The sequence below is a fragment of the Mesocricetus auratus genome, unplaced genomic scaffold, assembly GCF_017639785.1.
Source record: "Mesocricetus auratus isolate SY011 unplaced genomic scaffold, BCM_Maur_2.0 Super-Scaffold_6730, whole genome shotgun sequence".
NCBI lineage: Eukaryota > Metazoa > Chordata > Mammalia > Rodentia > Cricetidae > Mesocricetus > Mesocricetus auratus.
Window position 1 is genome coordinate 80743352 of NW_024429184.1, and position 14903 is coordinate 80758254.

Sequence of the window (14903 nt, forward strand, 5' to 3'; positions counted from 1 at the left end):
CAGATGTGGACACTCAAGACAGCGCCCACTCCATTTTACATTATTATCTTAAAAATATTTTTCATACAATATATTCTCATCATGGGTTCCCCTCTCCCAACTCCTCCCAGATCCTCCCCACCTCCCATCCACCCAACTTCACCTCTTCTCTCTCTCTCTCTCTCTCTCTCTCTCTCTCTCTCTCTCTCTCTCTCTCTCTCTTTCTCTCTCAACCTCAAATAAACAAGTCTTAAGACAGAATTAAGAGACCGCAAGGTGTATTATTAACTCTGGCTGTGAGGTCCAGCAAAAGCTCTAGTCTCTTAGAATGTAAGAGATATATTTATCATAATACATTATCACATGTCCCCAAACTGTTTAACCTAGGAGAAAGTATAATAGTCTCTTTGATAAGTGGTGATAGAAAACTGGATATTTTCAAACAATAAGGTGAGGTTGGGTGACGTCTCATACCATACACAAATGCACAAAAATAAACAAAAAATTGAATTAGCAATCTAAATATAAGAGCTAAGACGAAGGGTTGACTGTGTGGCTCAGCTCAGTTGTCAGAGCCTTGTCTAGAAAATGGAAAGCCCGGTTTTGGATCTCTGTGTGTTGTGGTCCATACCTGTGGCATCATCAGTATTTGGGAGGTAGGGCAAGAGGATCAGCAGCTCAAGGTCACCTTCTGCTCAAGTTCAGGGCCAGTCTGGGACATATGAGACCCCATCTCAAAAGTAAATAATATAAAATAGTGTTGAGACTATAAGAATTTTAGGAGAATTAAGGTTATATGTTCATGATCATGACTTTGGCAGTGGTCTTAGATACAACAACAAAGGGATAAGTACCAAGAGAAAGAGATAGATGAATAAGATTTTTTTTTGTTTTTTTTGTTTTTTGAGACAGGGTTTCTCTGTGGCTTTGGAGGCTGTCCTGGAACTCGCTCTGTAGACCAGGCTGGCCTCGAACTCACAGAGATCCGCCTGCCTCTGCCTCCCAGGTGCTGGGATTAAAGGCGTGCGCCACCAACGCCCGGCTGATGAATAAGATTTAATCAAAATAAAAACTTCTGTGCAGAAGAAAACAAGTCAAGATGGGAAAAAATCCCTATAGAATGGAATATAATATTTGCATGATCGTACATTTGAAAAGAAACCTGCAAGATACACAAAGAACTTAATATAAAACTCTTCAGCTTAAAGAAGGGCAAGGAACATTCCTCCAAGAAGATATACAGATGGTCAAGAAGCAAGTGAGAAGATACTTAGTATCATTAGTCACTGGGGAAATGTGAATCAGAACCACAGAGAGAGGTAATATCCAATCTGCAAGGATAGCAGTAATCACAAAAAGAGGAAACAGAAAGTGATACTCGATTTAAATTTGGATGGTGAGAAATTAGGCTGGGTGTGGTGCCTACATCCCAAGCAGCAGAGGGATCCAAGCAGGAGGGTCAAGGACTTAAGGTCATCCTCAGCTCCATAGATATTTGGACTATATGAGATCTGTCTCAAACAGAACATGCTGGAGAAATTGAATCCTCATTGAGGCTCTGTCAGAAGCAGGGAAAGCACGTAGCAATGTGTCTACATCATGGTGGACCAGGAAGCAGAAAGCAACCCGAACCAGGAACCTGAGCTTTCTTCTTCAAAAGCCCCACCCTAGGTGAAGAAAGTCCACTCTTACTCTCTTACTGTTACTGACTAGACACCACCTCACCCAGGCACCAAAGCCACCAGCTGTGGAACAAACATTCAAGTGAGATCTAATCTGGGCTCAACTCTGTTTCTTAGTAATTTGGCTGGCAGAGACAGCTTCTGAGAGAGGATGGTGTAGGCTAAACCATTCAAATAAACAGATTTATGTTAAGATACATGTAGCTGAGAGTTATGTAATGTTGAATTTGAAGAGAAGTTTGTTATCTAAAGGTACGATTTAATGGGCCTGGATCTCACTGTAGTAAGATGTTTGTTTTAGGTGAATGCTGATTAACTGACATCACTTAAGATGGCTGCATTTCGAGCATTAATGCACACATGAATAACCTGGGGATCTTGTTAACCTTGCTTCAGATTTGGTATGTCTGGGATGGTCTGAGATTCTGTATTTCCGACAAACTCCCATGGGATGTTAGCATCCTTAAGGACTATCCTTTGTGGGAGGGTTGGATGACCACAGCCCACTGTTGGCAACACAGATGTTCTGGAATGAATTTCCCTTTCTTGGAGCACTTTCATCATTCTGTTCATATCTCCTCAAAAAGTTAGTGCTATCTGCTACACAGCAATTCCATTCCTAGTGTACATCCTCAAGATGTGAAACATATTACATGCAAACTCATACATGTTCATAGTAGCACTACTTATAACAGCCCCCAAATAGAAACAACACAGATGCCCATCACCTGATAAATGCCTAAATAAAAAGTGCTATATACATGTGGTAGGATAATATTAAGCCATGAAAGGAATGAAGATTGATAATGTTTATGAACCTATAACACATCATGAGAGAGAGAAGTAGCCATGTATCAGATGATTTCATCTATGTTGCTTTTGTCTTATGTATCCCAGGCTAGCCATAAACGCTGGTCCTCCTATCTCTATTACTCATGTGCTGGGACCACACACACATTGTCAGGCATGCTCAGTGTGTCTTTTTGCTAACACCAACGTGTCACCATTTTCCAGATGCTGCACACCCCCATACCCCAGCAGTCCATCCTGGCAAGTTCTCCAGGAAGAATCTGATGCACTCTGAAACTGGAGGAACACTGCAGCTGGGTATCAACTGCTCCCCAAGCATGGAGCTGCTTAGTGCTGTGCTCTCACCAATGCTGGGTGGAGGAAGCCCTGGAGGAGAGAGGATTTGGAGAGAGAAGGAGCAGAGGGGAGGGCTGGCTCTGCCCTGGATTGCTGGGCACAGTGGACGAGGCACAGGAATGGACCCTGTGTTTTTTACCTTCTTCTATCCCCCATAGCAGAGCACCTGATTGTCCCAGGAGGGAAGGCAGCCCTTCTACCCCCCCCCCCCATGCTGAGGTGGTAGTAGTTCCCAGTACATTTCTTCCAGGTCATTTACATTAAAAAAGGAAAAACAAAGCAAAACAGTGTTTTTGGGGGAAAGCACAGTTTCTAAAGTGGAATTTGAAGCTTGGGAGTCCCCAGGTAGTAAACCGACTGACGGGTCATCACGGGCAGCCTCCAACTGTCTGCGAAGACACCTGGCAGGTCCATCTTTGGGCGTGACAGTGCTGCAGAGCTGGGCGGTGGAAGTGGAGGGATTTTCCTTCTGCCTTCTGCAATCCCTCCTGGCCCCGAGCTCTGTGTGAGAGAGGCAGCAATTAACATAACTGGAGCAGACTCTCTTTGTCTACAACCCAGACTGTAGGATTTGGGCCTCTGCAACCCGGAGACATGCTAATTACTAAGAAGGGATTCTGGGTACCTACTGGCAGAGATCCTTGCCCAAAGGATGTGACTGCCTCAGATGATAAATCTGGTGTAGATGGAGCCCTGACCCTTCTCATCTGGGAAGCTCGATACCCCGACAGCCAGCATTGTCACTAATATGCTTCTAATAGCTTCCTCCTCTAATTTCCATAGCTCCTTATAGCCTGGACACCATGCTTGCTTGCTCTTGCTACGGAGCATTTTTTATCATCTCACTTGGGATTGGTTCTCTTCTATCTGGACCAATGGTCCTGCAGAACTTTTGTGTTCTACTTAATCAGTCAACAGCTAGCTCTTCTCCAGGCACCGTGCCAGGCCCCAGACACAAAGATTAAGGAGGCATCAACAAGGATGAAGTGCATGGAAATTTTGGAGTGCAGGAGTTCACAGCCCAGGGAACACCTACTCAGAGGATAGGACAATGTGCTGTGTATGGACTTGGGAGCTCCCCAGGACAGTGTGAGGTATGCCTGGGAAGGAGTGAGGGAGGAAGGGAGGGGCTTGAGCTGGGAAGGCTTCCTGGAGATGGTGCCATCCCAGCAATGTTGAGTACGAGGGGCTCTTATAGACAGGGTTGGAAAGGCCTGAACAGAGTAATGGAAGCAAGAAAAAGTTTGGAGCTTTCCTGAGGTTGAGTGTGGCTGGGATGGACAGTATCAAAGTGGAGAGCAACTGGGGTTTTGAAAGGTTTTATCTTCCAACTTAAAAAGTTTGGGAGTTGACCTGAAGGGTTCTGGGCAACAAGCAAAGAATTTGAGATGTGTGTGCGAGAGTGTGTGTACACGGGTGTGGCCTGTGAAGGCCAGAAGACTACACTGAATCTCCTGGAGTTGGAGTTACAGGTGTTTTGAGCTTCTCTAAATGGGTGCTGGGACTGAACTAAGAAAGAGCAGCAGGTGCTATTAGCCACTGGGTCTTACTCCCTAGGTCCTCCTACTAAGCAAGGGTTTTACTGAGAGGGTAATGAAGTCAGAGCTGGTTTGGAAATGGGCTACAGCATGGAGAATGGATTGGAAGGGTAAATATGGGGAAACCATCAGGGGAATAGAGCTGCTAAAGGAGACCAGACACAGAAAGGAAGCCAGGAGGAAAAGGAGAATAGGAATCTGGGCCCTTGGTGATGGGTGATGTCCTTCTGTATGCTGTGAATATGTTTCTCTTAGTGGATGAATAAAGCTGTTTTGGCCAATGGACCGTTAAGATGTATCCAGGTAGGAAGTATAGGTAGGGCTACCAGACTAGGAGAATTCTGGGAGGAGAGACACAGAGAGTGAGTTGCCAGAGAAACACAATGTAGCGGCTGAAGGAGTAACATACCGGAGCATTATGGGTAAGCCACAGGCTTGTAGCAATATATAGTCTAATAGAAATGGGTTAATATTAAAAGAGAGCTAGCCAATAGAAGCCTGAGCCATGGGCCAAATAGTTTATAATTAATTTAAGCCTCAGTGTGTTTATTTGGGACTAAACTGCGGGACTGGGCAGGACCAAACTTCCACCTACATGTAAGCCTCTGGGTCTTTTATTTGTCATGTTACACCCTGGTGCCATGGCGACTAAGGTGATGACAAAAGACTCAGCATCAATCCCGGGGTAAGGAGATCTCTTCTGGGAGTGCTAAGTGTGAGGTGCCTGTGAGAAGGATAGCATGTGGATCCGATGGGTGTGTGTGTGCGTGTGTGTGTGTGCGTGTGTGTGCGTGTGTGTGCGCGTGTGTGTGCGTGTGTGTGTGTGTGTGTGTGTGTGTGTGTGTGGTGTGCAAGTGTGTTTTATGTGGAGGAACTGGAGGGTGTGGGAATTGCTGCAACTGGCACCTTAGACTGTTTCAGAGTCGGAGCTACATTTGAATCCTCACTTTGCCTTTTAACAGTAGTGCAAACCAGAGGAACACAAAGTTTACAAACTTCTTTCTTGCCAAGAAATCCCATCCTAACAGATTTCTGAGAAGTGAACAAGCTATGCCCAGTATTCACCATGGTCCCTGGGGATGCTCCGATCATTACCCCAAGGTCAGCACCTCGGAGAGTTCAGGAGCAAGCTGGGTCATTTGTTCCTGGAACTGCTGTGGGTGTCACATCTGTGCTCAGCTTTGTCCCAAGTAGGTTATGAGAGTCTTAAAAGGGAAGCAGAAGTCATTAGCATTGATTTCGCAAATGGGTGCTGACCACTCCCAAATAAGACCTCTGTCCTCACTGATGCCTAGAATGTCCCAGTTCTCTTCCACAGGTGCATTGTAGTGGGAGAAGGCACACCTGTAGGGCTGTGGTAGTCTCAGCCCTGTAACCTGGAGATTCTAGGTTCTCTAGCTCCACTGGAGACTGGCCCTGCTCTGGTCGTCCAGGGACTGGGGGTGGGGAGGCAGTCTCCTCCCTGTCCTGTGTTGGGAGCATCAAAGGACCTTCTGTCTGCTCTAGGAACTGTGAGATGCTAGACTGCTAAGGTTCAGGTTTTAGCTTCGGTTGGTGGAGCAGAGACTCCAAGAGGGCTTTAATATATCTTCTCTTTGACCTTGAAGTCTCAGGCAGGAGAGCAAGAAGGGAAGATGCATCCCAGGGCATGTCCAAGGGCTTGGCATCTGTATCTCTTTCTGTGTCTCATGTAGGCCTGGGCAAACAGGAGTTACAACTTTAGTCTGTAAACGCAAAATATTCCCACAACCCACCATTTCACGTGTGATAGTAAATAATATGTTACAAATTTGAACACTCATACTTTAAAAAATCATGAGAAAATGTCTTCAGTTTATAAATTGCTAGTTTTTGAGATACACCCTATCAGTGAATTGCCCAAGAAAGATGGCTTTCCTAGAAGAGTTGAGCTAATCTTAAGAAACTGATAGTTGTAAATTTTTCTGCTTCTACTGTTCTTGCAAGACAATGGGTAATGTTGTAAAAGTTAGGCTCTGCAGAATGTGAGCTCATTTGACCCCCTAAAACTGTTGCTTGGTAACTTTGGAGTTTTTCCTTTATAAACTCTGTACTAATGATATATTCATGCCAAACTCTGAGCATTTCCAGTCTCTGGTATGGTCCAGGCCAGTATTTAATAAAGCCTCTTATTTGTTAAAACTTATTCATGGCCATGGTAAATCTCTGAGCAACCCCAGACCCATAACACACATTGACTCTAAGTGGAGAAGTTCACCTTGGGCTGTTTGAAGAGTGCAGGCTCCATGCCCTGGAACCTTCCTATATCTAGATCATGTCTTCCTGCCACCTGGAGATCCAGGTAGCCTAGGGCAGCACTGGGTGTCACCCGGTGCTGATGAGGCACGGAGAGGAAGCTTTGTGACTGGATCACTCACTCTTGCAGCATTAACTTGAGGACACTGTCGCTGATACACTGTTACTAAATAGTCTGGAGAGGATGGCTGATATACCGTTACTACTAAATAGGTCTGGAGAGGATGGTGCAATTATAGTTTCTTCAGTCTATAAGGCTTCATGAGAAGACTCCTTTCCCAAAGGGTGAGGCAGTGTGTATTCGTGGGAAAAAGCTGTGTATACTCTGCACTGGAAGTATTAAGAATGTCACTACGTAGCTTGCTTTTAGGATCAAATGAGATTAAAGTGTCATGGTGTAAGAGACCAGTCCTTTGACTACAAACCAGTTGGGTTCTGTCTTCAGCATCTCTGATGTGTCAGACCACATGGGCCTACAGTGTGGAAGTGTCTCTCAGATCAGTTTTGGGGTCCTCGGTGGACATTACAGATCGCTGCTGCCCCTGTGTCCCATAATACAGCCAGTTTGTACTCAGAAGCTTTTGGAAGTCTTGCTGAATTTCTGCTCAGTGAGCAAGTCAAGTGTTGGGGGGAAGGGGGCCCTGTAGACAGTCATGCTGGAGGAGGGGCAGACCTCTTTTATCTCTGCCAGAGTGTATTGTTTCCTCAGTGACCACATGACTGGAATGTGGCTCATCTCTTTGCAGCACTCCCTGGTGTTGAATTAATGAAGGGGGAAGGCCAACAACCCTGTGCAGAACAATGGAAGGCTGAGTAGGAGTCTTACAGACTCCCTGGAATTCTCTGTGGTAAGGAGACCCTTAGCTGGGAAGAGCTGAGGGCAGCAATTCTTCTTTCTCAGGTGGCTTCAGGGAGAGAGGTACCTAGGGTGGGCTATAAACCCTAGTCACCATTTTGTTAAGACACTGGCAGTCAAAGGAGGGGTGGTGGCTTTCTAGAAACATCTCTGAGGGGTGCCTGAGTCAAAATATTGGAATAAGGATGGCAGAATTTCATACAGTAAAACCAGTTTCACACAGAGAATAATTTTGAAGATGGGAAAACAAGTTCATATCAAGGTGTTGAGCCACATGCTGGTAGGGGTCCAGCATGGGAGGCTGAGGCAGGAGGATCCTGAATTTGGGGCCAGCATGAGCTTAGATCATGTCACACTTTCCCAGACATGCCAAGGAAAAATGAAAGAAAATTCATAGTTCTCCACCAACTACTAGCCTAGGGGCCTGGTGTCTTCAGCTTTGGCCTGGGTGGTGACAAGAATTTTTCTTCCTGGAGTTGATGCTAATCCCTTTTGAAACAAAACAACTTCTGTTTCAGAACAGCCTATCACCAGCAGCAAAATCTCCCCATACTTGGAAGGGAAGAAGGAAGGAAGGAAGGAAGGAAGGAAGGAGGAGAGAAGGGGAGGGGAAGACAGGGGATGGGGGAGGGAGAGAGAGAGAGAGAGAGAGGAAGGGAGGAAGGAAGGAATTAAAAACAGAGAAGACACCAGAAGCACCTTTAATCCCTGCCCCCCGCCTTAGAGGTTGCACTCTTGGCTCCTTCTCTGTGTCACAATGTAAATCTTGTCCCTCCCAGCACCTGTACCCTGGATTTCTCAATCTTCTGATCCTATAGAGTGACCTTTCTCCATTTATCTTTCCTCTTCTCCAGCCTCGCCTCTTCTAAGTACATTTAGACATGAACACCACCCGGCTGCTTCTTCCAGCACTTCTCATAGACAGCCTCCCTGAGCTGACGCCCCAGGTGAACACACAAACAGCTCCCCATCCCACTTTTGAGATAGGGGCTTACAGCGTCGCTCAGGCTGGCCTCAAATTTATGGTCCCCTTGCCTCAGCCTCCCAAGTGTTGAGATTACACGGGTGCAGACTCAGTTCCCTCCCCTTTTTAAGCTTCTGCAAAAGGTATACATCCTTGTCAGCAACCTGGGCTTTTGATTGACTGGGCTGTTTCTGTGAGATGGCTGTCGAACGAGACTTTCCTTGGGGTTCATGTTTTCACCTGTCATCTTGGGTGTGACTGGAAAGGAGAGGGAGGTGTGGGGGGGAGAGTCCTGTGATTAGAGCTTGTCCCCCATCTCTGAGAATGAGTGTTGGCTGTGCCTTGTTTAGATGTGTCTCACTTCTAGAGTGACATATGGTTGAGGTTGGATTATGGCCAGTTCCTCTCAAGGATGACCCTGAAAGTGCACTCAATTAGGAAATAATCTTGATCTTTACAAGGGATCTGGCCAAGGTGACACACCTTAGCAGAACATTGATTCAAAGGCCAGAGATGTTTTTGAGAGGAAGTGAGGGGCCAAGGAGAGGGCTGGGCAGGGAGGGAGATGCCCTGAGAGTGGTTGCTGGAGTCAGGCCTAATGCTGCAGGGCTGATGAACCTAACCCCAGCTTCCAGTGCTACCCCAGTTCTCTGAAGAGAGGGCATCAAGCTCATCTGCTCCCAGGAACTATGCCACAAATAACAGACCATGGAGTGCTTGGGAGTGGTGGGAGAAAGGGCATGGGAGTCACCAGGGACCACATAGTCCTCACCCTGGGGGACCCGAGGAGGCTGAGAGACATAAGCATGGCCAGGGGCTGTGGAGCAGCTTCTTCCTCCCAGGAAGTCCATCTATCTGCCTTCTGTGCCTGGCTTTAGAGCAGCTGGGACAGCTCCTTGGAAGGTCAGCTGTGGGCTGTCCTCTTCAAGCACGTGCCCTCTCCTATTTTTCTCTAGACACCCTTCTTCCACTATCACTTCTGGTGTAATCTGGTAAATCATGTCCTCAGGCTGTAACCGGGGTCATGCTTCCTGCTTCCTGTCCCAGACACAGATGTCTGCTCCAAGGAATTATTTTAAGGATTTCCTTCCTTTGTCTTTTTAACAGGGTTCATGGTTCAAACAGCAATATTCTTGTAAGCACTCTCTCCAGGGTACTCTCTAGGCCAAAGGTGTTTAGATTTGATGGATCTATTCCAACTTCTCTCCAAGGTGTAGATAATGCTTCACAGTCAACTTCCCTTAACCCACCTTCGCTACAGACATGGCCTTCCCTTCACTTTAGTGTGGGTGTCTAACACAATCAAGCACATACTCAACTCTTCTTGGGTGGTGTTTGCTCTGGGAGATCCAGTCTCTACCTGTCCACTCTCAGGCTGAGGCCTACCTCTCTCAGAATCTCACTTTCCTTATCACCAGAGAGGGGTTGGATCAGAGGGGCTTCTCCAGGCTCCTGCTCAGCACTGAGATGTTCTAACTTTGTTCCTAGTCCCTGTCTCATTGGCTGTGTGTTAGCCAGGGTTCTCTAGAGAAACAGAGCCAATATGATGTGTATGAAGAGAGATTTATTTTAATAAGGAAGAGGCTCATATAATTGAGGAGACTGGTAGTTCAAAATCTGCAGAGTGGCCCAGTGGGCTGCAGACCCACAAGACCCGATAAGCTGACATTTGGGAAAGTAGTTGTGAGATAGTAGCTGCCTCTTGTGTGTGTGTGTGTGTGTGTGTGTGTGTGTCCTTCTCCTTTTCTTCCCAATCCCTCTTCTCTTTTGTGTTTCTTTTCTTTCCTCCTCCTCTGTCTTTAGAAAAAAATCCTCCTGCTTCAGCCTCCAGAGTAGCTGAAATTACTAGTCTGTACCATCTGACCCTACTTTTTTTTCCCAATTAATGTCATTGTTATGGTTTGACTGTGTCTATGTGTTAGGAATTTAATCCCAGATTGATATGTTAATTATCTGGAGGCCGGAGTAGCATCAGACAGGACCATCAGTGCGGGCCCTGGGATGACATCAGTAGCAGAAGCCTATCTGCTTGGATTCTGTGCGATGCCTTCCTCCCTGTAGGTGATGCAGCCTCATCAGAACCATGAATTATGTACACGCTAATTCTTTATAAACTACCTGATGTCAGGCATTTCACCATAGCAACAACAACAAAAAATGCACGAAGATAATCTTTGACAGATCAGATGCTGTGGCTCTCTGTTTTAAATATTAATCTCATAAAAAACTTTTTGTAAACATGTAGAATAGTATCAGATCAAATATCTATGGCCTAGACTCCAATCTGATCATCTTGTTCTGTGAAGTTATCCCTCACGGCCTGGTTATTATCCATCCTTGACCCCGAGGGCTGATCTGCCAACATCTTCCCGTTGAGTACAGCTCATGTCCCAGACACTGGAACCAAAGGCGTCATTTTTAAGGCATGTGAAGGCCAGTCAGAAAATCACTCCTGAGCCTCCTTGAAACAAAGCCCAAGATGATGCCTGTGGTCACAGAACTTATTTATTTATTTATTTATTGTTTTAATGCTGATGTGTTACAAAGTGTTAAAAAGATAATGTGAATGAAGCCACTTTTACAATGCTAAAAATAAAACTAAGTACAGGAATGATGTGTGGGAGCTATACATATTTATTCCAATAGAAAGAGAAAGGTGTATGAGTTGTAGCTGATGTTACAAGTGAGATTCTTAAAGAATAGTACGAAAATCAGAAGTAAAGCATATTATATTTAATTTGATTAATGGAAAAGTAAATTCCCCCTCCTTTCTTAGATGTTCAAGAGTTTGTTGAAAGTGCAGATTCCAAATTTCCCATGTTTTCTTCTGCCTAATGTGTACCATCTCCACTCTCCTTTAAAGGAAATTTTTTTGCTTAAATATATTTTAGTTGAGAGTTTCACACTTATATACAATGTATTTTGAACATACTCCTCCTAGGCTCCCCCACTGTGTCTTCCTCCCAACTTTTATAACCCACAATAGAAAGAGTGCTGTCTGTGTGTGTAGGGGTGTAGGGCCACCCACTGGAGCATTGGTAACCTACCAGGAACCACATCCCTGAAGAAGTATACTTTCCCTCTCCCAAAGGCCATTACCTGCCAGTAGCTCCTCAACTGGAGGTGGAGCCTCAGGAGACTACAGGGTTTATAATCTCATGCCATAGATTTCAACTTCCTTATCTTCATTTCCTTCTCTGTAAAACTGGGGGTAATTTGTGGGATGAAATATAACAGTGGGGTGTGAGTGCCTGCCATCTAGTAGAGGTCGAGTAAGGGATACAAGAAAGATCCTGGTTCCCTGGGTTCCTTTCTTTCTCCTCCCTGCCTTCCCATTTATTCTCAGTGCCAAGTTTGTGATAAGAAATCTTTCTTGCTTCATGGTGTAGTTTTCTGTTTCTTCCTTTTCACTTGTGTTTTCTCATTGGCCAGACTCAAGCATAAAATCTCCTATCTGACTACTTACCTGGGATGACCTTTGATTTTATTTCCTATCCTCCAGTTTTACAACCTTTCTCACCAGTTTCTACTCCCTGTCTGTCCTGATGTGTGCGGGGGTTAGTGCTTCTCCCGTGTTAACTCCTTCCACAATATAAGTTCATTCACTTATGTTTTTCTCCTCTTGGAGACACCCATGTGTGACTGAGACCCGGGATGGTTCCTGATTAAGACAGTGGAAAATTAGAAGGCTTGGCACAAGTCCACACAGCCACGATGTCTTTTCTTCTGTGGCCATAGGTGTGTTTTAGTAATAAATCAGAAGCAACGTCACTTGCTTGTTCCACTCAGCTACTGGTGGAACTGGTACTGGTCTAAGCCTTATTGCAGACCACTTCACAGGGGAAGGTAGGACAGTTCAGGCAAACAGCAGCCTCAAAGAAAGCAAGGTCAAGGTCTTGCTTCAGTGAGTCCAGGCCTCTCTAGAATGAACCATGGGTGACCAGTTTTCGTGTTATCTATGAAGTGAACTTGGTGGGAACACAGGTTAAACAGAGAGAAGGGAACTCAGGTCTCCAGCACCAAATATTTTGCGTACTTTATTTTGTATAAGTAAATAACAGAATCATGGGTGTCGGTCTGGGCTAAGGTGATCAACTGCTGCAGCTAAAGCGGGGTACAAGAGTGGGAGGAAGGGGAGGTTGGTTGGGTGAAACTTCTCGAGGAGTGGTTCTAGTTTGCCCATTCCATGTCTGGAGCCCAGGATCAGTCCTTAAAGGCCTTCAACAACAGTCATTAACTGGCCTAGAACCACACTTGTATTCTTCAATTCCTTGTTCAGAGTAGGGAAACCTGGCATCAGAATCCCTAGGAAGCTGCTACTCTCCACCCCTCTCCCCTGCCCTTGTTCCTCTGACTTGGAGGGACTATTGTAGGGCCCAAAGAAAAGATTTATGCCTCTTGGAATATAACCACATGATTCCAGCCTCATAGGCATGGGAGATGCAGTGCTAACCCAGCAGGCTGTGACCTGAATTGAATACCTTTAGGGCCCATATTGGGCCTCAACAGGACACTCAACACATGGTCAAGAGTATGTGATCCCAGCATAGATGACCAGGGTAGATGATCCCAGGCCATACCACATACAGAGAGGGGCTATTGGCAGTGAATAGTCGCTGGGGGAAGAAGACTCATTCTTTACTGAGGAGGTGATTGTCAGTAGGTTTCCCAAATACATGTGCACAAGGGTAGTACTGCTTGGCCTTAGTGGGTTACCCTTTCCCCAAGAATATGAGTTGGGAGGGGTATATTGGGAAAGATAATTAGGTAGATTTGGAGGAGGAAGTGGGGAGTAGATGTACATGATCATATTTAATTGTATACATGTATTAAATTACCAAAAAATAAAATAAGAAAAATGTGTGTGTGTGTATGTGTGTGTGTGTGTGGTTTTCAGACCCTCACTTATAATGGATAAGATTCTCACACACACTCCCTACACAGTTTTGAAAATTCTCATTTTTCTACCTTCTCATCTCAATAAAAGGAACAACTTGTCAAAAAGATATAACAACTATAAATATATGTGAGCCAAATGTGAGGGCTCACACGTTCATAAAACAAATACTAATGGATATAAAGGGATATACGGGTCCTGATACAATTATAATGCATCACTTTAGTACCCTACATTAATAAGTAGGTCATCCAAAGTAAAAATCAACAAAGAAATGTTGTCATTAAACTACACATGGACTTTAGACATCAACTGAACATTCTAGCCAAAACTACAGAACATTTTCTTCCCAATAGTCCAGGGGCCCCTCTCCCTCCCAAGAAAGACCATATTTTAGGTCATGAAGCAAGTCTTAACAAATACAAGAGTTAAAATAATTTGTTCTATCCTGTCAGATCACAACTGATTAAAAAGCAAATAGCAAGAGAAACTATATAAATACATGATACCATGTATGTATCCCAGGCTGGCCTGAAATTTACTGTGTTGCCCAGGTTGGCCTTTAGCTTTCAACACTCCTCTTAGCCTTATGAGTGCTGGAATTACAGTTATAACAGTAACTACTTAACCATTAGTATAGTGTACTGATCGCTGGAGAAACTAGGAAGTTTTATAATTGCTACACTCAGATGAAACTGAAAGCTATCCAAACTTTCAGTGTACGGAGAGGTCAGTCTAGGGGGAAACTTTGTAGCTATAAGTGCTTATGCTACAAGAATCAGACAGACCTCACATGAATAAATTAATGATGTACCCACCCCAAGGCCTTAGAAAAGTACAAATAAGCCCAACCCCCAGCAGTAGACTGAAGGCAAGAATAGAGATCAAGACGGAAATCTCTCCAAGTGAGACTGAAAGAGCAGTTGGATGAATACCCGCGTGAGACAAACTCTGGAAAGAAAGACAAACCGCCAGCCAGTCTAAGCCTTTGGATTCTGGCCCCCGTTTGCCTCCCTCCCTCCCTGAGGAAACGGAGTAGAAGGCAGTTAAAGTCCTGGGGACCCTGGGCTTGTGGAGCAGAGAGAGGAAGTGCGCCTGGAGGCGGGGTCTTCTTTGCCCTGAACACCTGGAGTTGCAGGTGACTCTCCCGGGTTTGTGTAAAATCCCTCTGGAAGGAAAGCAGCTGAATTAGCTGTGAGGCACACCAGCCAACAAGGGTCCTGACTGTAGCTGCCTTCTGCTCTGGGCCCTGGCTTCCCCTGGGAAACTGGAGGGCAATGAAAGGCAGAGAACTGGCAAACTGTTGAGTGCGGCTGCTGATGCTGGCACAGGCAAGCGAGGGCTCGGAGCCAGACGACAGGGCCTGACGCTGTGCCTGGGCTGTTCTTGCAGAAACGCTCCTGCTGGCAAACCCCGTGTGGGCTTTTCTCAGGGTGTCCCGAGGTGATAACTCGCAACCCTCCCAAGTTCCTCAGGTTCTCCCACCCCTTTTAGCCCACTCACCTGCGGGTCACGTGCTGCTACACCCCTTGTCCCTTGGCTCCCCGAGGCCCTTCCCCTTAGCCTC